The following is a 23,118-nucleotide window of genomic DNA, read 5'->3' as shown; positions in this document are numbered from 1 at the left end:
AAAAACATACTACACACAGCTACAATCTGTAGTAATACTCAGTGTTTTCAAATATTCAGTGGTACGTGTCTTCGCTTTTTATGAAAGAGCCGAAAAAGTAATCCAATGACAACCGTAACAATTTCCGACTTTTTTTTCCTTTTGTTTGTTTTCACTACGTTTCGTTCTCACTGCCAGTTGTTTTGATACGAAGGTAAAATGTAAATGAGCTGCTGATAATCAATAAAGCATTAAATTTGTTATTCATTCTGAATATTAAATTGTTTGTGGAGGCTTTATGAAAGATAGCTACATTATGTGGTTTCGTATACACCATATAATTGAGAGAGACTGATACACTGTTGACAATTTACCACTTCACTCCTCGATACAGTTCTTTTGTATTTTTTATGCACGTTACAGTAGACTACAGTCATTTCCTCACCAAACCGCTCTTGCTTTCTACAGATGCGTAATAGCATTATGATTTTCAAAATCTAATGCAACTTCTCTAGTTACGTGACTTTCATTCACGAACACAATATCTGTTTTCGTGCTGTGGCCTGGTTACCGTGAGAGCTTCAGTGGACCTTCATCAAGGTCACTGTTATGGCTTCTTAACATTAATCTTACTATGTTTCTATCGGTGACTATCAAAAAATTCATTGTAGTAACAAATTATTTGTTACTGCTGCATCCACTTGATGATAATTAGTTTATTGTTGTACTACATGTTTCGGGCTTTTTCTGATCTTCAGGTGCAGTTGATGTAGGTCATTGGAACTTAAAGGTAAAACGAACAACACTATCAAGAAACAAAGAATATTATGTGGAACACAGTTTTTGCAAATGTGCAGGCAATCTCTACAGATGCTGAATTTTCATGCTGTTACATATTATGGAAGACTTTTTTTATACTTCCTGTGCACTACCGGAAGGTGAAGAGGGGCCAAGTATCAGGCAATCTGATACAGGGAAGGGGAATCCCAACTGGTAATATTCAGGAAGGGTTTACCAATTCCTAATTTGCCTTACAACCAAGGAAAACCTCCGGGAAGTCTCGCCTATGATTCTTCTACAGCTACGTGACTACTCTGCAGTTCAAACTTAAAATGCGTGGAAGGCGGTTCATCGAGCCACTTTCACACTATCTACCTTTCCATTGTCTAACAGCGCGCAGGTAAAACAAACACTTAAATCTTTCCGTGCGAACTTCCATTTCTCTTATTTTATTACGATGATAAAATCTCCCTATGTAGGTGGACGCTGACAAAATATTTTCGCATTCGGAGGAGAAAGTTGGAGATTGAAATTACGCAAAAAGATATCACCGCAACGAAAAAGTGTGTTTTAATGGCTGCCACCCAACTCGCGTACTCATCTCTATTTCGCGCTTATACGAAACGAGCTGCCCTTCTTTGAACTTTTTAGATGTTCTCAGCCAATCCTTGTGTAGTAAGAATCCCTTACTACACAGTACCTGTGGATTGGCAGGAGAGCCAACACCGTGATTATTAGAGGAAGCCGAAAGGCACGCGTTTTAGCTCACGCAGGCTGGCGTGAGGTATTATTTACAATATCAATAGTAACTGAACATGGCGCCTTGCTAGGTCGTAGCAAATGACGTAGCTGAAGGCTATGCTAACTATCGTCTCGGCAAATGAGAGCGTATTTTGTCAGTGAACCATCGCTAGCAAAGTCGGTTGTACAACTGGGGCGAGTGCTAGGAAGTCTCCCAAGACCTGCCGTGTGGCGGCGCTCGGTCTGCAATCACTGATAGTGGCGACACGCGGGTCCGACGTATACTAACGGACCGCGGCCGATTTAAAAGCTACCACCTAGCAAGTGTGGTGTCTGGCGGTGACACCACAGTACTATTCTAGCAGAGAACGGACTAGCGTAGTTTAGGCAGTCTCTTTAGTAGATTCGTTGTATCTTCTAAGTGTTCCGCCAATAAAACGCAGGCTTTGGTTCGCCTTCCTCACAACATTGTAGTATCTCTTTGATCCTTCCAATTTACGATGTTAGAAATTGTTGTTGCTAGTTGTTTAGTTGAATTGACAGCGTTTGCATTTGTGAGGCTTTGAGCCAGATGCAGTCGCTTTCTCAGTTTCACAGAAAGCCTCTCGGGCTGCAAGATCCGGGCATTCGCAGACGGTGGGATTAATGGTAGCTAGAAGCTCCTATGTTTAGCACGTGATGGAGCCCCTTAGGGATATGACTGCCAAGTGTGCACTCCGTGCGCTTACTGAGAGGTATCATTCTAAATGTTGAGTGGGTCTTTCTTCATGTCAGGGAGATTACAGGATGGAACCAACTGCAGGTGGTGGCTGATTTACCGTACTGATGATTTTGGATCGGAAGAGATTCTTGAGCCGTGGGGGCGTAATTTCATCTTTTCTTCTCCCTTCATTTGCTGGCTTCCCGCCAGATGGAATGAATTACCCTTAGTTTCTTGTGTGTCATCGCTGGTGCGGAGTCTTCAAAACACGCCGGAGCGTGTGGAGTTTGGAAGTGTCTGGGTACGTGGCGAGAGGGCAACACAGACAGTGATCGGCCCGTCAGCTGTGTGGGCCGTTGGCCTGTTTGTGCAGAGACTGATAAGTTACGAGTGTACCGTTAGTGGCTGCATCGAAGTTTTCACCACGTGTGCTTCAGTGTGCTTCAGCTGAATTGTCTTACCGTATGTCAGTGTTGTGCGCTCTTAGATGCTGGCATTTTGCATCGAGCTGAAATTATTGAATAACGACGTCTTGATGTAGCAGCGGTTGCTATCGCTCGCGCTGTAATATGCCCGCCTCTGTGACTCTCGCTTTATGGACCTCAAAAATTTTTCACCTGTTCTAATAATTGTTAACCGCAACTGGTCTGTTGTTTGATCCATATTAGTGCTTTTTCCGCACGTGTAACGGTGGCTCTTGCCATTATAGGTACTACTCGCAGTTTTGCCTTACTGTTACTTGTTTACGCCACAAGCTATTTGGTACTTTAAATCTGGTGGCTTTCAAATCACTGTTATTTTCCTGGCCGTAAGGCCATTTGTTGTTACCCTGGTGCTCAATCAAATTGAGTATTTATTGTTAAATTGCTCATACGCTCGTGGATAATGGATGATGGCTCTGAGCACTATGCGACTTAACTTCTGAGGTCATCAGTCGCCTAGAACTTAGAACTAATTAAACCTAACTAACCTAAGGACATCACACACATCCATGCCCGAGGCAGGATTCGAACCTGCGACCGTAGCGGTCGCTCGGTTCCAGACTGTAGAACCTAGAACCTCACGGCCACTCCGGCAGGCCGCTCGTGGTAAATCTGGTTTATTAAGTGGTTGTTTTGAACGCCGTGGGATATTTTCTTCGGTTTATTATTTAATTTTTTAATGATTTCAAGGAAATTTGTCGAACTAATGTATGCTGTTCAAATTGTGTTTTCGATTGTTCAGAAATCTAAGTGCCATGGAAGAGAGCCTTACTTGCAAATGGTAGCAGTTAAGTATCGCCTTCTAGAAGTAAGCTTCTGTTTTTTGTAGAAATTTCTCTTTGGCGCAAACAAGTCTCTGACTGTGTAGCCTAGGTGACTTATTGACTGTTTCCCTATTTGAAATAACTTTCTGAGATTAATGATTTCACCCTATTCAGTTAAGTTGTTGGGTGTGGGGGGGGGGGGGGGGGGGAACGTTTGTTACACCTCCATTTTACCGTTTTATATTATTAAGCGGTGTTGTCTCTGTGCAATTTTGAGTACGTTACCGTTTCATTGTTGTGGCAGATTCAAAGGTTTTATGCCATAAGTTATTAAGGCTTGGGTGAATTACATTTTCTTAACTTGTATCTTTTAGCTCATGTTTCACCTGAGTGGTTTGTTAACAGCTCTTAGTTTTATAAGCTGCGGGTCTGCTGTTTGGGGCGGCACTTACTGTTACGCATCAGTTTGGTGTTTTTCGGAAGTGTTTGTTGCTGCCCGACGTTAGCTTAGTGGAGCTGTTCCCGCTAGCAGCGTATTTCTTAAGTTAGTTTAGCCTATGATCTCATTTACAGGATCTTATGTTAATATTTTCCGCCAAACTTTTTACGTCTCTTGAAATGGATAATATTATCAGATTTATGATTAACCTTTAGATCTTCTAAATCATATTATTTCAGCCTGTACTTATTGTGCTAATATTTGCAAACACTGATCTTATTTCTACATCTACATCTACATCCATACTCCGCAAGCCACCTGACGGTGTGTGGCGGAGGGTACCTTCAGTACCTCTATCGGTTCTCCCTTCTATTCCAGTCTCGTATTGTTCGTGGAAAGAAGGATTGTCGGTATGCCTCTGTGTGGGCTCTAATCTCTCTGATTTTATCCTCATGGTCTCTTCGCGAGATATACGTAGGAGGGAGCAATATACTGCTTGACTCTTCGGTGAAGGTATGTTCTCGAAACTTTGACAAAAGCCCGTACCGAGCTACTGAGCGTCTCTCCTGCAGAGTCTTCCACTGGAGTTTATCTATCATCTCCGTAACGCTTTCGCTATTACTAAATGATCCTGTAACGAAGCGCGCTGCTCTCCGTTGGATCTTCTCTATGTCTTGTATCAACCCTATCTGGTACGGATCCCACACTGCTGAGCAGTATTCAAGCAGTGGGCGAACAAACGTACTGTAACCTACTTCCTTTGTTTTCGGATTGCATTTCCCTAGGATTCTTCCAATGAATCTCAGTCTGGCATCTGCTTTACCGACAATCAACATTATATGATCATTCCATTTTAAATCACTCCTAATGCGTACTCCCAGATAATTTATGGTATTAACTGCTTCCAGTTGCTGACCTGCTATTTTGTAGCTAAATGATAAAGGATCTATCTTTCTGTGTATTCGCAGCACATTACACTTGTCTACATTGAGATTCAGTTGCCATTCCCTGCACCATGCGTCAATTCGCTGCAGATCCTCCTGCATTTCAGTACAATTTTCCATTGTTACAACCTCTCGATACACCACAGCATCATCTGCAAAAAGCCTCAGTGAACTTCCGATGTCATCCACCAGGTCATTTATGTATATTGTGAATAGCAACGGTCCTATGACACTCCCCTGCGGCATACCTGAAATTACTCTTACTTCGGAAGACTTCTCTCCATTGAGAATAACATGCTGCGTCCTGTTATCTAGGAACTCCTCAATCCAATCACACAATCGGTCTGATAGTCCATATGCTCTTACTTTGTTCAATAAACGACTGTGGGGAACTGTATCGAACGCCTTGCGGAAGTCAAGAAACACGGCATCTACCTGTGAACCCGTGTCTATGGCCCTCTGAGTCTCGTGGACGAATAGCGCGAGCTGGGTTTCACATGACCGTCTTTTTCGAAACCCATGCTGATTCCTACAGAGTAGATTTCTAGTCTCCAGAAAAGTCATTATACTCGAACACAATACGTGTTCCAAAATTCTACAACTGATCGACGTTAGAGATATAGGTCTATAGTTCTGCACATCTGTTCGACGTCCCTTCTTGAAAACGGGGATGACCTGTGCCCTTTTCCAATCCTTTGGAACGCTACGCTCTTCTAGAGACCTACGGTACACCGCTGCAAGAAGGGGGGCAAGTTCCTTCGCGTACTCTGTGTAAAATTGAACTGGTATCCCATCAGGTCCAGAGGCCTTTCCTCTTTTGAGCGATTTTAATTGTTTCTCTATCCCTCTGTCGTCTATTTCGATATCTACCATTTTGTCATCTGTGCGACAATCTAGAGAAGGAACTACAGTGCAATCTTCCTCTGTGAAACAACTTTGGAAAAAGACATTTAGTATTTCGGCCTTTAGTCTGTCATCCTCTGTTTCAGTACCATTTTGGTCACAGAGTGTCTGGACATTTTGTTTTGATCCACCTACCGCTTTGACGTAAGACCAAAATTTCTTAGGATTTTCTGCCAAGTCAGTACATAGAACTTTACTTTCGAATTCATTGAACGCCTCTCGCATAGCTCTCTTCACACTACATTTCGCTTCGCGTAATTTTTGTTTGTCTGCAAGGCTTTGGCTATGTTTATGTTTGCTGTGAAGTTCCCTTTGCTTCCGCAGCAGTTTTCTAACTCGGTTGTTGAACCACGGTGGCTCTTTTCCATCTCTTACGATCTTGCTTGGCACATACTCATCTAACGCATATTGTACGATGGTTTTGAACTTCGTCCACTGATCCTCAACACTATCAGTACTTGAGACAAAACTTTTGTGTTGAGCCAACAGGTACTCTGAAATCTGCTTTTTGTCACTTTTTCTAAACAGAAAAATCTTCCTACCCTTTTTAATATTCCTATTTACGGCTGAAATCATCGATGCCGTAACCGCTTTATGATCACTGATTCCCTGTTCTGCGTTAACTTTTTCAAATAGTTCTGGTCTGTTTGTCACCAGAAGGTCTAATATGTTATCGCCACGAGTCGGTTCTCTGTTTAACTGCTCAAGGTAGTTTTCAGATAAAGCACTTAAAAAAATTTCACTGGATTCTTTGTCCCTGCCACCCGTTATGAACGTCTGAGTCTCCCAGTCTATATCCGGCAAATTAAAATCTCCACCCAGAACTATAACATGGTGGGGAAATCTACTCGAAATATTTTCCAAATTATCCTTCAGGTGCTCAGCCACAACAGCTGCTGAGCCAGGGGGCCTATAGAGACATCCAATTACCATGTCTGAGCCTGCTTTAACCGCGACCTTCACCCAAATCATTTCACATTTCGGATCTCCGTCAATTTCCTTCGATACTATTGCACTTCTTACCGCTATAAACACGCCTCCCCCTTCACTGTTCAGCCTGTCTCTGCGGTATACATTCCAATCTGAGTTTAGTATTTCGTTACTGTTTACGTCTGGTTTCAGCCAACTTTCTGTCCCTAGTACTATATGGGCGTTGTGATCGTTTATTAATGAGAGCAGTTCTGGGACCTTTCTATAGACGCTCCTGCAGTTTACTATTAGCACATTAATATTGTTATTCCCTGTTGCATTTTGCCTACTCCTATCTTGCCGCGTCTCAGGAGGCGTCTTGTCGGGCCTAGGGAGGGGATTCTCTAACCTAAAAAACCCCCATGTGCACTCCACACGTACTCCGCTACCCTTGTAGCCGCTTCCGGCGTGTAGTGCACGCCTGACCTATTCAGGGGGACCCTACATTTCTCCACCCGATAGTGGAGGTCGAGAAATTTGCACCCCAGATCTCCGCAGAATCGTCTGAGCCTCTGGTTTAAGCCTTCCACTCGGCTCCAAACCAGAGGACCGCGATCGGTTCTGGGAACGATACTACAAATAGTTAGCTCCGATTCCACCCCGCGAGCGAGGCTTTCCGCCTTCACCAATTCCGCCAACCGCCTGTACGAACTGAGGATGACCTCTGAACCCAGACGGCAGGAGTCATTGGTGCCGACATGAGCAACAATTTGCAGTCGGGTGCACCCAGTGCTCTCTATCGCCGCCGGTAGGGCCTCCTCCACATCTCGGATGAGACCCCCCGGCAAGCAGACAGAGTGAACACTGGCCTTCTTCCCCGACCTTCTCGCTATTTCCCTAAGGGGCTCCATCACCCGCCTAACATTGGAGCTCCCAATAACTAATAAACCCCTCCCCCCGTGTGCCTGCTCGGACCTTGCTGAAGGAGCAGCCACATGTCCCCTCACAGGCAGAGCGGGCGATGCCACACGGCCAGCCTCCACATTGACCTTCCGCCTCGTGCGCCGCGAACGCCGCTGAACCCGCCACTCCCCTTGGGGAGAGGGTGGCCCAACCGCGCCCGGTACCCGCGAAGATGTCTCGACAGCAGGGACAGTGGGTGAAGCATGTAACACCTGGGGTGTACCTTGCGACGCACCAGACTCCCCACTGCCGCTACACTCCGAGGCAGCAGCCTGAAGACGGCTGACCGCGGCCATCAACACGCTCAGCTGTTCGCGAACAGTGGCCAGCTCCTCCTGCGTCCGTACACAGCAGTCACACATCCTATCCATCCTAAGGAAACAATTTACTGAAGAGAGTTAATCAACCTTTAACTAGACTGCTAATTCACTAAAGGCGGCTGCTTATTCACTAAACTGTGGTGGCTAGCCACTTCTTGTAGAAAACAATGAAAATAGCACTACCTGTCTCTGGACTGTATTGGAAACAAACTCTAGCACTACTGGCACTATGGTTGACTACAGGGACTCTCTCTGATTGTATTCAAAACAAACACGAAATCTATGGAACACTATTAAGAGCACTCGAAAATTAAAGCTTCCTAAAAGCAAATACACACGGAAGAAGAAGTGACAAGTAAGAAAAATACAGTTAGCACTTAAATTAAGGTAGCTCACTGCACAGCAGACGTGAAGCGGACGGCAGTTACGACGACACTCTAGTGGTTGAGATGTTTTTGCAAATATTTTGCTATCACTTTTATTTTGTATTCATTCATTGCATGTAAAAGAAAATCTTGCTGGATCGTAACTGTTGACACTTAACTTTCATTGTTGGTCTGTTCTGAAAATTTAATGTTTGGACTTGTGATTTGGTAATTAGTAGTCGCAGCTGCAGACATTCCTTTCAAATGCTAATCTGATTAATATTGAAATTAATTTAAAATTTTTTAAAATTCTTTCAAGACCCATAAGTGGTGATTTTTTTCCTTAAAGTTTTGGTAGAGTTCTTTTAATTGTTCCTAGGCCAAATTGCTATAATTAAGAAATGCCTTACCTTATTATCTTGCAGTTTTGTATTTGTTAATTGCTTGTGGCTTGGGGCTTTGATCAGTGCTTAAACTGATTATATGTAAAATAATAGTATATGTAAAAGAATAGTCCTGTTGCTCATGCCTTGGCATGGTTAATGTTGTTCAAAATGGTTCAAATGGCTCTGAGCACTATGGGACTTAACATCTGTGGTCATTAGTCCCCTAGAACTTAGAACTACTTAAACCTAACTAACCTAAGGACATCACACGCATCCATGCCCGATGCAGGATTCGAACCTGCGACCGTAGCAGCCGCGCGGTTCCGGACTGAGCGCCTAGAACCGCTAGACCACCGCGGCCGGCGGTTAATGTTGTCCTCAGTTTGTTAGTGTAACGTGTTCTGTAAATAAATGTGAACGGTCAAAAGAAAAATGATAAGCTTAATGTGGGTCCGTCATTCCATGTTTCTTTTCCTTTCCCATCTCCATGTTTCTTTTCCTTTCCCATCTTATGTAAGGTGATCTCAGCTCACTTTGGTTTCCGGCGGTTATCTGAACTGGTAAACACTGCCTGTCTGCCTTTCAAGATGAAGGCAGAGCTCACCATCTGTAAAATATATGTTTAAAGTCGGTGGGAGACATAAAACATCGTCCGAAATTGTATTAAAATGATTCCTACAGAAATTATTTTGGGCAATTAGTTCAGGAGCCCACTCGACGTGTAAATGGTTACTAAAACGTACTTCATCTGTCAGCAACAAATAGCTGCGAGCAAATAGGAAGCATCAAGACGGATACAGGGTTTAGTGACCACAAAGTGTTGTGGCGAGACTGAATATCGTTAACATCCAAACCCACCAAAAATAGCCGCCAGATATATCTAGTTAAAGAAACAATTAAAAATTGGTTTGACGCGTTTCTGAGAGTGCCTCTCCATTCCTTCCGAGCTGTGCGTAGACTAGATGTGGCTTCAATTCAAAGAAATAGTATCAACAACAATTGAGAGATTTATTCCAAACAAGTTCATAAGAGAGAGATCTGGTACACAAAACAGATCAGAACACTGTTGTCCAAGCAACGGAAAAGCACGCCAAATTTAAAAGTGTACAAAACCTCCAAGGTTGGCGAAGTTCTAGAGAAGCTGAAAATTTAGCACTGACTTCGATGCATAATGGTTTTAATAGTTTCCACAACGAAACTCTGTCTGGAAATCTAGCAGAAATCTAAAGAGATTCTGGTCTTACGTAAAATACACCAGCGCAAGATAGCGCAGTAGCTATGGAAGTGCCACGAAAGGAGAGTTACTGAAGACGGTTTTACGAAATTCGTCCACCAAAGAAGAGGAAGCAAATATTCCGGAATTCGAACTTAGAACTGCTGCCAACACGAGTGCCTTAGAAGTAGACCTTCTCGTGTAGCGAAGCAAATCACTTAATTCTTATTATATTATGAGAATGCGTAAAAAGTAAAAGGATACAATACTAATGTACACATGGATACATCAAAAGTTCATGAAATGAATGTAAGTGTAAAAAATCACGCTATTATATATTTGTAAATAGCTAGATAACTTAAATCAGCTACCAAGGAACAGTATATATCACCTTTCAAAATATGTATAATTAAATAAGTTTCTGTATATTGTAGACCACTGAACACGTTTAAAAGAACTAATAAACCATTCAGTTGCAAAAGACGGATTTTTTGTTGTTTGGTAAAACATAACTGAAGTAACAAGTGAGGAAGAGTGGTTGCAAATATTAACGTAGTTAAAAAGAAGTGCCGGCCTGAGTGGCCGAGCGGTTCTAGGCGCTTCAGTCTGGAAACGCGCGACCTCTACGGTCGCAGGTTCGAATCCTGCCTCGGGCATGGATGTGTGTGATGTCCTTAGGTTAGTTAGGTTTAAGTAGTTCTAAGTTCTAGGGGATTGAGGACCTCAGATGTTAAGTCCCATAGTGTTCAGAGTCATTTGAACCATAAAAAGAAGTGTATAACACACGGCAGGATACTATCGATGCTAGGAACGACCTTGGTGGTCCTATTTTCACAAATTTTTATTTTACGTGATGTGTTTCGAATCGCAAGCTCGTTTAGTGTAATTGGTCGAAGGTTAATTCATCTCCGCCTACATCTACACCTACATCAATACTCTGCAAATCACACTTAAGTGTCTGGCAGAGGGTTCATCGAACCACCTTCGCACGCGCGGAAAAAAAGAGCACCTATGATTTTCCGTGCGAGCTCTGATTTCCCTTCTGTAGGTCGGCGTCAACAAAATATTTTCGCATTCTGAAGAGAATCGTGGTGACTGAAATTTCGTGAGAAGAGTCCACCGCAACGAAAATCGCCTTTGTTTTAATGATGTCCACCCCAAATCCAGTATCATGGCTGTGACACATCTCACCTATTTCGCGATAATATAAAACGTGATGCTATTCTTTGAATCAGAAATCACTTCTGTTTTACTGGATAACTTTCCGTCAGCTAGTACGAAATGTGACCTCTCTGACAGGAAACCGCGAATCCAGTCACACAACTGAGACGTTATTACATAAGCACGCAATTTCACATGTGCCAATTTGAAATTCCTTGTCAATAGCACGCAAGACTTCGTGTGTGTAAGAGCTAGTTGTGTTTCACAAGAACGATGTTTTATAGATCCGTGTTGAGTGTGTGCCAATAGACCGTTCTCCTCGAGGTAATTCAAAATGTTCGAACACAGTATATGTTCCGCAGTCCTGCTGCATATCGAAGTTAATGATACGGGCCAATAATTTAGGATTATTCCTACTACCTTTCTTGAATATTGGCGTGACCTGTGCAACTTTCCAGTCTTTGGGTGCGGATCTTTCATCGAGCGAGCGGTTGTATATGATTGTTAAGTATGGAGCTATTGCATCAGCACACCCTGTAAGGAACCTAATCGCTATACAGTCCGGACCTGAAGACTTCCTTTTATTAAGTGAATTAAATTGCTTCACAACTCCGAGGACCTCTGCTTCTAAGTTACTGTTGTCGGCAGCTTTCTGGAATATCTACTTTGTCTTCTTCGGAAGGCTGTGTTTCGTAACTCTGCTTTCGCAGCACTTTCGACGATAGTATTCCCATTGCTATCGCGCAGAGAAGGCACTGACTGTGTCTTGCCGCTAGCATGCATTACATACGACCAGAATCTCTTCGGAGTTTCTGCCAGGTTTCGAGACAAAGTTTCGGTGTGGAAATTAGTATAAGCATCTCGCATTGATGTCCACGTTAAATTTCGAGCTCCTGTAAAAGCTCGCCAATCCTAGAGATTTTGCGTTCGTTTAAATTTGGCAAGCTTTTTTCGTTGTTTCTGCAACAGTGTTCTGACCCGTTTTGTGTACCAAGGGGGATCATCGCCGTCGTTTACTAATAAATCTCCACTACTATCGATACTATTTCTTTGAATTCAAGCCACACGTGGTCTACTTTTACATTGTTAATTTGGAAGGAGTGGAGATTGTCTGTCAGGAAGGCGTCAAGTGAATTTTCATCAACTTCTTCGAATAGGTGTATTTTTCGTTTATTTTAGTGGGATTTGGGGGTTACAATATTCAATCTCGTTACGACAACCCTATGTTCACTAATCCCTGTATCCGTTTTGATGCTCGTTATTAGCTCAGGATTATTTGTTGCTAAGAGGTCAAGTGTGTTTTTACAACAGTTGACTATTCGTGTGGGCTGAGAATGCGTTTAGCACAATTTTGGATGATGTTTTATGCGTACCCCCAGGTTTGAACATGTATTTTCGCCAACATACCGAGTGTAAATTACTGTCACCACCAACTACAATTGTATGAGTCGGGTACGTGTTTGAAATTAAACTTGAGTTTTCTTTGAACCTTTCAGCAGTTGTATCATCTGAGTTGGGAGGTCGCTTAAAGGATCGAATTCTTATTTTATTCCAGTTTCCAAGAATGACATCTGCCCATACTATCTCACACGACAACTATCTGCTTCTGTTTCGCTTCACCACAGCAACAAACATGACACGGCCAACTGTGTTTAGCCTATCTTTTGGGAACACCATTAGGTTAAAATTTCGGCTGAACTTATCTCCGGCTTTAGCCAGCTTTCAGTGCCAATAACGATTTGAGTATCAGGACTTTCTTTTAGCGTTGGGAGTTTGGTACTTTCCCAACACAGCTACGACAATTTACAACTGTTATACCGATGGTTCCTGTATCTACGTTCGTCTTATGTTGGACCCGCAGCCTTTGAGACTGAAGCCCTTTTTGTATTATCCTCTAACCTAAACCGCCCAGTCCACGCCACACAGTCCCTGCTACCTGTGCAGCCGCCTCCTGCATATACTGGACTCCTGGCCTATTCAGCGGAACCCGAAACCCAAACACCGTATGGCTCAAGTCGAGGAATCTGCAGCCTACACGGTCGCAGAACCGTCTGAGCCTCTGACTCAGACCTCCCCACTCGGCTCTGTACCAAAGGTCCGCAAGCGGTCCTCTCGACTCTGCTGCAAATGTTTAGCTCTGCTTTCATCTCGCAGGCATCTACTTATATATTTCGCAAGCTGCTTTACAATTATTTTGTTCTATCCCGTTCGTGTTTTGAACGAAGAAAAAGTGGATGTGTCATTGCACACTCCAATCTGCCTTATTACCATTAAATACTTAAACACGATGTGACATGCTCGAAGTGATCCCTCGCGAATCTATCAAGTTCTTTCTCTTTGTTTTGGACATTATCTCGTATCTACGGGCACTATAAGAGAACTACCATTCATTACACTAAGTGGAAATTTTGTTCATTTCTTTGTGTGTTTCCTTGCGGTTGTCCAACGCCGATACTTTGGTGGAGACAACAGCATCAACGAAGAATCTGAAAATTCTTCTGATCCTGTCTGATAAATCGTACAATGAGAGACTCATTTCCGTGAAGTCAGCACTTAAAGTATTACACTACGATGCCTTTGTACTGGAAATTCTTACGAAGACCTAAAATTTACAATTGCAGTTTCACCTTTCAATATTTGAGACATAATTATGGAAAACGTGTCGTGCAATAATAGGTGCACTAAAGGATTATATTCGGTTAAGTGAGAAAGACACAGAAATGTCTAAATATACTTTTATTCGTAAGGTTTCATTAATTAAATTTTTAATACGTCTTACTTCGTGCCCGGCCCCTATATTTATTGAGCAACAAATCATACGTTCATCATTTTTAACACATCTGTTTTTTCACTTATTTGCCGTAGCATCCCACAATTCCGGCACTGATTTATACAGCGCTTTCGTCTTGATTTGAACTCATTTTCCACACAACAAACCTAACTTAATCTGACCTCCTTGGCCTATGTAGCACGCGAGAGACTGTCGAGGATATAGTCAATACCGCCCACAGACTCCACAGTATTTCCGGGCAGCGAATATATTTCAGAAGTTTTTGATGTTCTCAGTATTATTCGATAACCTCCGAATCTCACCCCTACACGTTCAATATTATTGCACATCAAACATTGCGCAGTAGTATTGACCGTTTAGGGGGCGCGCTACACGCCTCCTTCAGTCGCCCTTGATGTTACTTTCTTTTCTGTTGAACGGTCACCCTCCAGTGTAACGTCCTGTGTTCTGTTAGTCAAATTTACACTGAATCAGTACATATCTGTGAAGACATGTTCGTTAGTAGTCGTCAGTGCAGTAAAATCTTTTAGAAAATCTTGGAGACCACATTCGGGCCTTCTGTTGTATTAGGAAACAAAGAATCCACAACTGTCAAAAATATTAAGTGGTATTTCAAAGTGCGTACGGGAAGCGGGGGGATGAAATAACAATACAGAAGGAAACAAAAATTTCAAAGTGCACCAGGAGGTATAAATGAAATGCATTCAGATCGTGCAATATACAGGGTGAGTCACCTAACATTACCACTGGAATCACCTTCCAAACCACAACAAACACTGACTAACCAATTCCACAAACCGAAAGTGAGGAGAGGGCCTGGTGGAATTGGTTAATACAAACCATTGATAAGTATACGTAAGTATGATTTTGAACACATACTTATGTTTTTTAAATTGAAACCTGTTATTTTTAGCACAACTGAAAATAGAAACAAATACTTAATCAATGCTGTTTCATAGATTGTAAAATATTAATTACATCCACAGTAATTTGTAACATAAAGTTGACGCTTGAGTAACTCGTCAGCAGTTCAGTCGTGTGTATAGGAGAGAAACGAATTAATTAGGGATACAAAAAGAACAGTGATGTAACGTAGGTACAGAAGAGATATGAACAGCACTTTACATCCACATGCTAACATTTTTATTAGTCTTTTTCTCTGAAGAATACTGTACGGCACTGATTTGGTAGAAGAAAATGTACATCGACATGAGAATGTAGTTAAACTTACAAATTTGTATTTTGTTTTCTATTACAGAATGTAAAAGAGTGTGGTCTGACATTCCAGGCCAATAAATGTTCAAAGTGGTGCCAATCATTTTCTGCACACATTTGCAATGTACCGCGTAGTGAATGTCTTACACGACGCAGTACATCTGGTGTGATGTTGCCACAGGCTGCCTCAGTACGATGTTTCATATTCCCTGGGATTGTAGACACATCACGGTACACGTTCTCCTTTAACGTTCCCCGCAGAAAGAATTCTAAAGGTGTAAGATCAGGAGAACAGGCTGGCCAATTTATGCGTCCGCCACGTCCTGTGAAACGCCCGTCGAACATTCTGTCAAGGGTCAACCTAGTGTTGATTGCAGAATGTGCAGGAGCACCATCATGTTGATACCACATACGTCTACGCGTTTCCATTTGGGCGTTTTCTAGCAATGTTGGCAGATCATTTTGTAGAAACTTGATGCATTTTGCAGTTGTGTGTGTGCCTTCAAAGAAGAGATCATTGGAGCAGCGGAAAGTTCCACGGGACTGGAAGAAGGCCCAGGTCATACCAATCTATAAAAAGGGGTAGAAAATCGGATGCACAAAATTACCGGCCAATTTCACTGACCTCGATTTGTTGTAGAATCATGGAACATATTTTGTGTTAAGACATAATGACCTTTCTAGACTCTAAGAAGCTAATCTGCAGAAACCAGCACGGTTTTAGTAAACAGCGTTCATGCGAGACACAGTGCATGATATACAACAGGCTCTAGATACCAGTTCCGAGGTTGATGCTTTATTTCTCGACTTTCGAAAGGCGTTCAGTACCGCACTGTCGCTTGCTCCAAAAAGTGCGCGCTTACGGTCTATCCGATGACATATGCGGTTGGATAGAAAGTTTTCTAGCAGACAGGGAGCAGTATGTCGTCCTGAACGGGGTGACTTCAACAGAAACAAGCGTAACTTCAGGTGTGCCCCAGGGCAGCGTAATAGGTCCTCTGCTTTTTACGATTTACATAAGCGATCTGGTTGATGGTACTGACAGCGGCATTAGACTGTTTGTCGATGATGCTGTAGTCTACAGGAAAGTAGTATCACACTAAAGTTGTGAACAAATCAATGACGATTTGCAGAAAATTAATGCGTGGTGTATTGACTGGCAGTTATCTCTCAATATTAGTAAGTGTAACCTACTGCGTATAAGAAGGTGAAAATCCCTATTAATGTACGAGTACAAAATAAATGCCCAGTCTGTGGAAGCGGTAACATCCGACAAGTATCTGGGTGTGACTGCTCGAAATGATCTCAAATGGAATGATTAGATTACACAAGTAACGGGTAAGGCAAACTCTAGATTGCGTTTTATTGGTAGACGCTTGAAGCGATGCAGTTCTTCAACAAAGGAAATAGCTTACAATGCGTTAGAGTATTGTTCGTCCGTATGGGCCCTTACCAGTTGGGTCTGATTCAAGAGATTCAGAAGGTCCAAAGAAGAGCGGCAAGATTCGTCACTGGTACATTTAGCCATCGCGAGAGCGTTACAAATCTCATAGAAAGTTTGAAGTGGGACACACTTGCAGATGGACGGCGCGCTCAATGGAGGGGGCTCCTCACTAATTTCCGAAATCCGATCTCCACCGAGGATGTAGAGCATATATTATTACCACCAACTTTCAAATCGTGCAATGATCACCATTCAAAGATAAGGGAAATTAGAGCTCGTATTGAGGAGTTCAGACAGTCGTTTTTCCCTCGCGCAACCCGCGAGTGGAACAGAGGGGGGGGGGGGGGGATATGACTTTGGCGCGAATTGTGCCCTCCGCCACACACCGCTTGGTGGCTAGCGGAGTAGATATGTAGATGTAGATGTAGAGATGGTCGCTCTACCTGTCGAAGCCAGCGAGGATTGTCAGAGGCCAGTAATGCATATTCCGTAAATTCACTGCACCGTGGCTTGAGAAACCTGCTTCATCGGTAAACAGATAGAACTGCAACGCATTCTCTGTTAATGCCCGTGGACAGAAATTCACTCCATTATTAAAGTCATCTCCATGTAATTGCTGATGCAGCGACACATGATACGGGTGGAATTTGTGACGATGAAGTATGCGCGTTTGCGTGTTACGACCATATCTGTTGCATACAATTGTTTGTAGATGTTTTAAAATGTGCGGCGCGTTGGATGATCTCTGTCCGGGAACCTTTCTGCGTACAACATGCAGGCTGCAGCTGCATTTTGTCTACACTTCCATAGATGAGTATCATCTCTGTCTTTTCAGAGAGAATAAACCATTTTCACAGTTCTTACAACACTGTACACCCTGTTGTACTTGCGACCCTCTCACGTTTCTACTGTGCGTACTTTTGTCCTTACTTGTGTACAGTACACTATCGCAGACGTCCCGCAACATGTACTACAGTTATTCTGGTACAAAGACTAATTCAGCAAGCGCTACATGCAGACACTGAGACAGCCAAACTCTTAAACATACCCCTTCAGATCTTGTTTGTTATAACACGTGACTGAATATCTGAGGTTTCAAGCGTCAACATAACGTTTACAAATTACTCCGGGTGTACTTAACATTTTACAATGTAAGAAACGGCATTGATTAGGTATTTGTTTCTATTTTCAGTTGTGCTAAAAATAACAGGTTTCAATTTAAAAAACATAAGTATGTGTTGAAAATCATACTTACGTACACTTCTCAATGGTTTGTATTAACCAATTCCACCAGGCCCTCTCCTCACTTTCGGTCTGTGGAATTGGTTAGTCAGTGTTTGTTGTGGTTTGGAAGGTGATTCCAGTGGTAATGTTAGGTGACTCACCCTGTTTAACAATAAATTAAATAATAGGAGGCAGTGGTGGTGTAAATTCGAACTTGGGTTCAGGTTAAATTCATAGTTTATCACTGAACCAAAATGAAAAGGGGGGGGGGGGGAGGGAGGGCTGATATTTTGTACACAAGTCTACTGCTGTAATACTCACAGGATTCAAGGCCAGAAGACCTGGTGCAAATCAGATACCTGAACAACATAGGATGGGTGGAGGAGACCTTTCCATTATCTACTCTGGAACTGAGAGAAACCAAATTCCGTTTGATCATTCAGTAGCAATTATTTGTGGCCCTTGTGATTTTTTTATATACTAAGATTTCTGGAAAGTATCTGTTCCCTCTATTACGAGTGCAGTATTTCGACATCTGTGGAATATTTATGGCTAATTTCTAAAAAAAATGTTTCGTAGAGCTCGAGGCTGTTTCTTTCCAGCATCGTGAGGTTCCTTCAGTCTGTGCCGAAATACACCTCTATTATTATTCATATGTAGCACCAGCCACGTCGCTGACAAGTGATTTTAAATACTCCCCCTTCATTTATAGGGAATATCTGTTTAATTAAACGGATTCTTGGTTATTGACTCCATGATATAGTAGATGACTACATCCAAGATGTTGCCTATTCTCGTGAACTATCTGTCAACGAGGCAACATTCATCTTTTCTTGCTTGGAATTTAGGCTACCACTGTGGAGAGTGGTAGTATTACATTGATAGTAAATGTTGCGCAAGAAAGTGGAAGGCAGCATGTTTATGGTTTTTTGGAAGTTCTAGAATAGCTGTAATGTAGTCTGTGCAGGTGTAAGTTGTATTTTAAATTTTTGGCTTCGTATGTGGACGTATGAGGGGCAGTCAAATGAGAACGAGACAAATGGAAAAAAGTTAGTTATTTCGAAAGAAATCGCCGTAACTGTTAATACATTTATCCCACAGTGAAATAAGACGGCCAATGCCTTCATCGAAAAAAATTTGCTGTTGCCTACGGAAACATGATTGTACCCAGGGGTACACCTATTTGTCCGAAGCTAATCGATGCCCACGGATGTCTTTCTTAGTGGCTCCAAAAACATGGAAATCGCATGGGAAGACGTCGTGACAGTATGGAGATCGTGTAAGGGCTTCCCAGCGACACTTGTGGAGCGCAGGCGGAACATCTTTGGCAGCATGTGGCGTGCATTATCCTGCAACAGAATGATCCCGTCTGTCAACATTCCCGGGCGTTTGGGCTTGATGGGAGGGGAGGCTTTAGTTTTTTGCGAAGTGTCCACGTTCCGGTGTGCGTTAATTGTGGCTGCGTGTTCCAGAAAGTCAATGAGCAGCGGGCCGTCGATTTGCTACGGATGAAGAGGTGCACCCCTGGGCAACAGTCATTATTCCGTAGGCAACCGCAAACATTTTTACGTGAAGGCACTGCCTGTCTTGTCTCAATCAGATACATGTATTAACAGATTGCTTTTGAAATAATGAACAGTTTGCTTACTTTTTCCATTTGTCTCGTTTTCATTTCACTGTCCCTAATATATATACTGACGTCCACGAAAATTATGTCTAAACCTCTTCTCTTCACAGTGAATTATGTGTTTTCATGCAGCTTTTCTCTTTCGTAATAATTACAATGTTTTACCAAGAACTCACAGTTAAGTCAGCAAAAATCTTACAAAATATGTGTAACGAAAAGCGGTTACTGGTTACTGAACTGCATCGCACTTCGTCTTTATATTATAGATAAGCGCTCCCACTGAGACAATTGACTACCCAAATCCGGTAGCAGCTATACGATGATGAGATGAAAGTAAACGTGGTATTCAAGTGTGTGGAGTAACATGTTGAAGTTGTATAGCTTGAGGCCAGACACCGCTTCACAACTCGGCAGCCACGCAGAGAACAAACCGCGCGCAGGAACTCGGATGCTTTCACATGTCTTATCTAACGGGCTCAGTGGTCTAGGGGTATGATTCCTGCTTTGGGTGCAGGAGGTCCCGGGTTCAAATCCCGGCTGAGCCCTTCTCTTTTTCTCTTGGCTGAAAAAAGGGTGCTCGCTTTCAAAATAAACTCTTTTTCATTCGTTTATATATACTAGAGGAAAGTTTGACAAGAACTTTGTGTTTACAGATCGCAACTCTATCGCCGATTTTAATCCGATTTCATAATTCACAGAATATCCTTCCAATTGAATCTGAATATAAGCGCAAGTCTTGTGCGACACAGTTGTGTCGTCTTTTATTGCCAAAGGAACTGTGTTTTTCATATAAAAAGGTTTAGTAGGAGCACCTGAATGAACATGAACAGTATTTTCGAAATATGTTCCATGCCGCCGAACAAAAGCCACTGTTCTCAAGAAAGGGGCTTGATGTCAATGACAGTGGCTCAAAGAACGCACCCATTGGTCTGTGAGGTTGTGGAAGAACCTTTTATCGAGCAATGAGTCAAGATACACCGATTGCTATATAGAGACTTTGCGAAAGGTTTTCTCTTGTGGTGACACTGAGATTCCTTGAATGTGGTCCGATAATCTGTGTTTTCCTCATGTGGCTAGAGGCCATAAATTTTGGTCTTTGGTAAAATGAAAGTAAGTGTTAACCACAACATATAGCATGTTTCTCTCACTATGAATTTGCTAGCCTGGTCTCCGATCAATATCAGGTCTTGCCTAGCTTGCCCGAGGAGCGGGTTTTCTTTCGGTAAGTCCGATAGCCAACAGAGGGAAAGAAACAGGCGGCTATTTGTAGTCAACTCAAGCGTTAGGGTGCGTGATTCTCACAGTCTCATAATCGGGAAAATGAGTCGTAGTCAGTCTAATAGCAATGTTTGCACAAAAGATTGCATGTTATAATAATGTGTTATAGAGCGCCATGGAAGTTCACAAAAACATCTCACCACGATTTTGATGGCAGTACAATGAAGGCTCACAAAAATATCTCCACATTATTTTGACATCTGTACGAAACCGAACGCAGATATTTTCCAGACCGAACAATACTTTCATTTAAATTGAATATCACGAAACATCAACTTGCAGTAAAAACGTGATGACGGGGTCAGTTATTCCTGGACTGAATTTACAAACGTTTCTTGAAGCTATTTTAAACTTTAGTTTACATTAAAGTACGTCATATTAGAACTTGTGAGATATACACAATGTCAGCATGAAAGCTAGTCACGAACTTGTGAGCTAGCTTATCCGTTTCGCGCTTGCCCTCTCAGGGTGCGCTTTTTATTGCTCGGTTCTGTCCGCCAACTATTTATAACGTTAAATAAAATCTTTAATTAAGCACCGAGCGCGAATTTAATGTTACTGAAATCATAACTAGAAAATCGTCAGGGTGTATAACGTCGTCAGCATAGTTGGAAGTCTGCACAAACATTCAGCCTGTAAATGTAAGTAATCAAAGTTATGCTCTGACACTGAGCACTATGGGACTTAACATCTGTGGTCATCAGTCCCCTAGAACTTAGAACTAATTAAACCTAACTAACCTAAGGACATCACACACATCCATGCCCGAGGCAGGATTCGAACCTGCGACCGTAGCAGTCGCGCGGTTCCGGACTGAGCGCCTAGAACCGCTAGACCACCGCGGCCGGCTCAAAGTTATGCGCTTGGCTCCAAACCAAGTTGGTGAATTACTGCTGTCTGTGCATACGCCGCGGTTAGTTACTGCTTCTAAATATTCGCTCCATCTTTCAAATGGTTCAAATGGCTCTGAGCACTATGGGACTTAACTTCTAAGGTCATCAGTCCCCTAGAACTTAGAACTACTTAAACCTAACTAACCTAAGGACATCACACACATCCATGACCGAGGCAGGATTCAACCTGCGACCGTAGCGGACGCGCGGTTCCAGACTGTAACGCCTAGAACCGCTCGGCCACACCGGCCGGCGCTCCATCTTTCCCAAGCTTCGTGACCATCTACAGCTTTGTGGGATGGATAGGTCTACCGGTCTTGACTGCCCGCTAGCTTAGCAGCAGTGTGCGCCTTCAGATACTGTATAGTAAAACATGAGAATTAAAACGTGGGCTGAAATGTGGCATAAATGTCTCACACTCTCGCTATTGAAAAATAATTCAAAGGCAAACAAGGCAGCAAGCTCTCACGGAATTCGTGTTTCCACAACCTGTATTTGTTAAGAATCTTTCCCGCAATGAACAATTCCGATTGACTGGCAAAGAGCGCAGGACCCTCCCGTTTTTAAAAAAGATTAAAACACCGGACGCACGAAATTACAGACCTATGCATCCAACGTCGTCTGCACTAGATGCTTGGACACATTTTAAACTCTTAACTTTACGACGTTCGTGGGGGAAAGAAGCTGTCAAAGAAAAAACGCGGTTACAGGAAAAACCACTCGTCATGGAAAACAGCTCGCTTTTTTCATAACTTTCCTTTAGAAACAAAACGTGCTCGTGCAGTGCATTCTGCATCGCGCCAGCTTGCGGGATGGGAGGTGAGCGAGAGACGGACTGGATCCGCGGGTCGGATTAACGACGGCGACTGATGCCCTGGCCAGCATGAATTTGCTTTTTCGACGGGTTCTCGTGCTCGTTTAGACAAATGCTGGGCTGGTCCCCACTTGAAACAAGATACACAAACAGTTAAAATGCGATCACACGCACAACTGAGTTTACAGAGTTCTCAGACGGGTTCTCTTGACTTCGCTTCCTCAGGCAACCGACGACAAGAAGGGCACCTCAAAGTTAAATATAAATAAATCTGCCAAATTTGAGTACAGCAGAGTTCATCCTAGACGCGGTAAACACTGACAAGAAGGAGAAGAGTTATCTTGGAAATAATAGACGCAGGCGAAGAGAGAGATTCCATCTTAAGTTTCCCAACGAGTTTCGACGACCACATTGTTGACCGATAGCCGAGGTACGACCACGCACAATATAAAAATACATATTGCCGCTAAGACCCCCCATACAACCCATTACGTCGTATTGCTCAACAGAACGGATCGGGTGTGCCACAAAGAAGAGTTTATAAGTGCCACAAAGAAGCGTTTATAAGTGCCACAAAGAAGCGTTTATAAGTGCCACAAAGAAGCGTTTATAAGTGCCACAAAGAAGCGTTTATAAGTGCCACAAAGAAGCGTTTACAAGTGCCACAAAGAAGCGTTTAGAAGACTGAAAATGATTTCAAAAAAATGGTTCAAATGGCTCTGAGCACTATGGGACTTAACATCTGTGGTCATCAGTCCCCTAGAACTTAGAACTACTTAAACC

At 42.8% G+C, this 23,118-nt stretch overlaps 1 protein-coding gene and 1 non-coding gene across 2 annotated transcripts in view; one reads left to right on the top strand and one right to left on the bottom strand.

Moving 5' to 3' along the window:
* Positions 1-23,118, bottom strand: part of LOC126090494 (uncharacterized) — a 687,867-nt gene that overhangs the window by 92,448 nt on the left and 572,301 nt on the right. The gene's annotated exons all lie outside the window — the stretch shown is intronic.
* Positions 19,824-19,895, top strand: Trnap-ugg (transfer RNA proline (anticodon UGG)). Its single transcript has one exon. It is a non-coding gene; the product is annotated as a tRNA-Pro (tRNA).

The sequence above is a fragment of the Schistocerca cancellata genome, chromosome 1 (genome assembly GCF_023864275.1).
Source record: "Schistocerca cancellata isolate TAMUIC-IGC-003103 chromosome 1, iqSchCanc2.1, whole genome shotgun sequence".
NCBI classification, from domain to species: Eukaryota; Metazoa; Arthropoda; class Insecta; order Orthoptera; family Acrididae; genus Schistocerca; species Schistocerca cancellata.
Note: the sequence above shows the minus strand (reverse complement) of the source record. Positions and strands in the feature narration are given on the sequence as shown.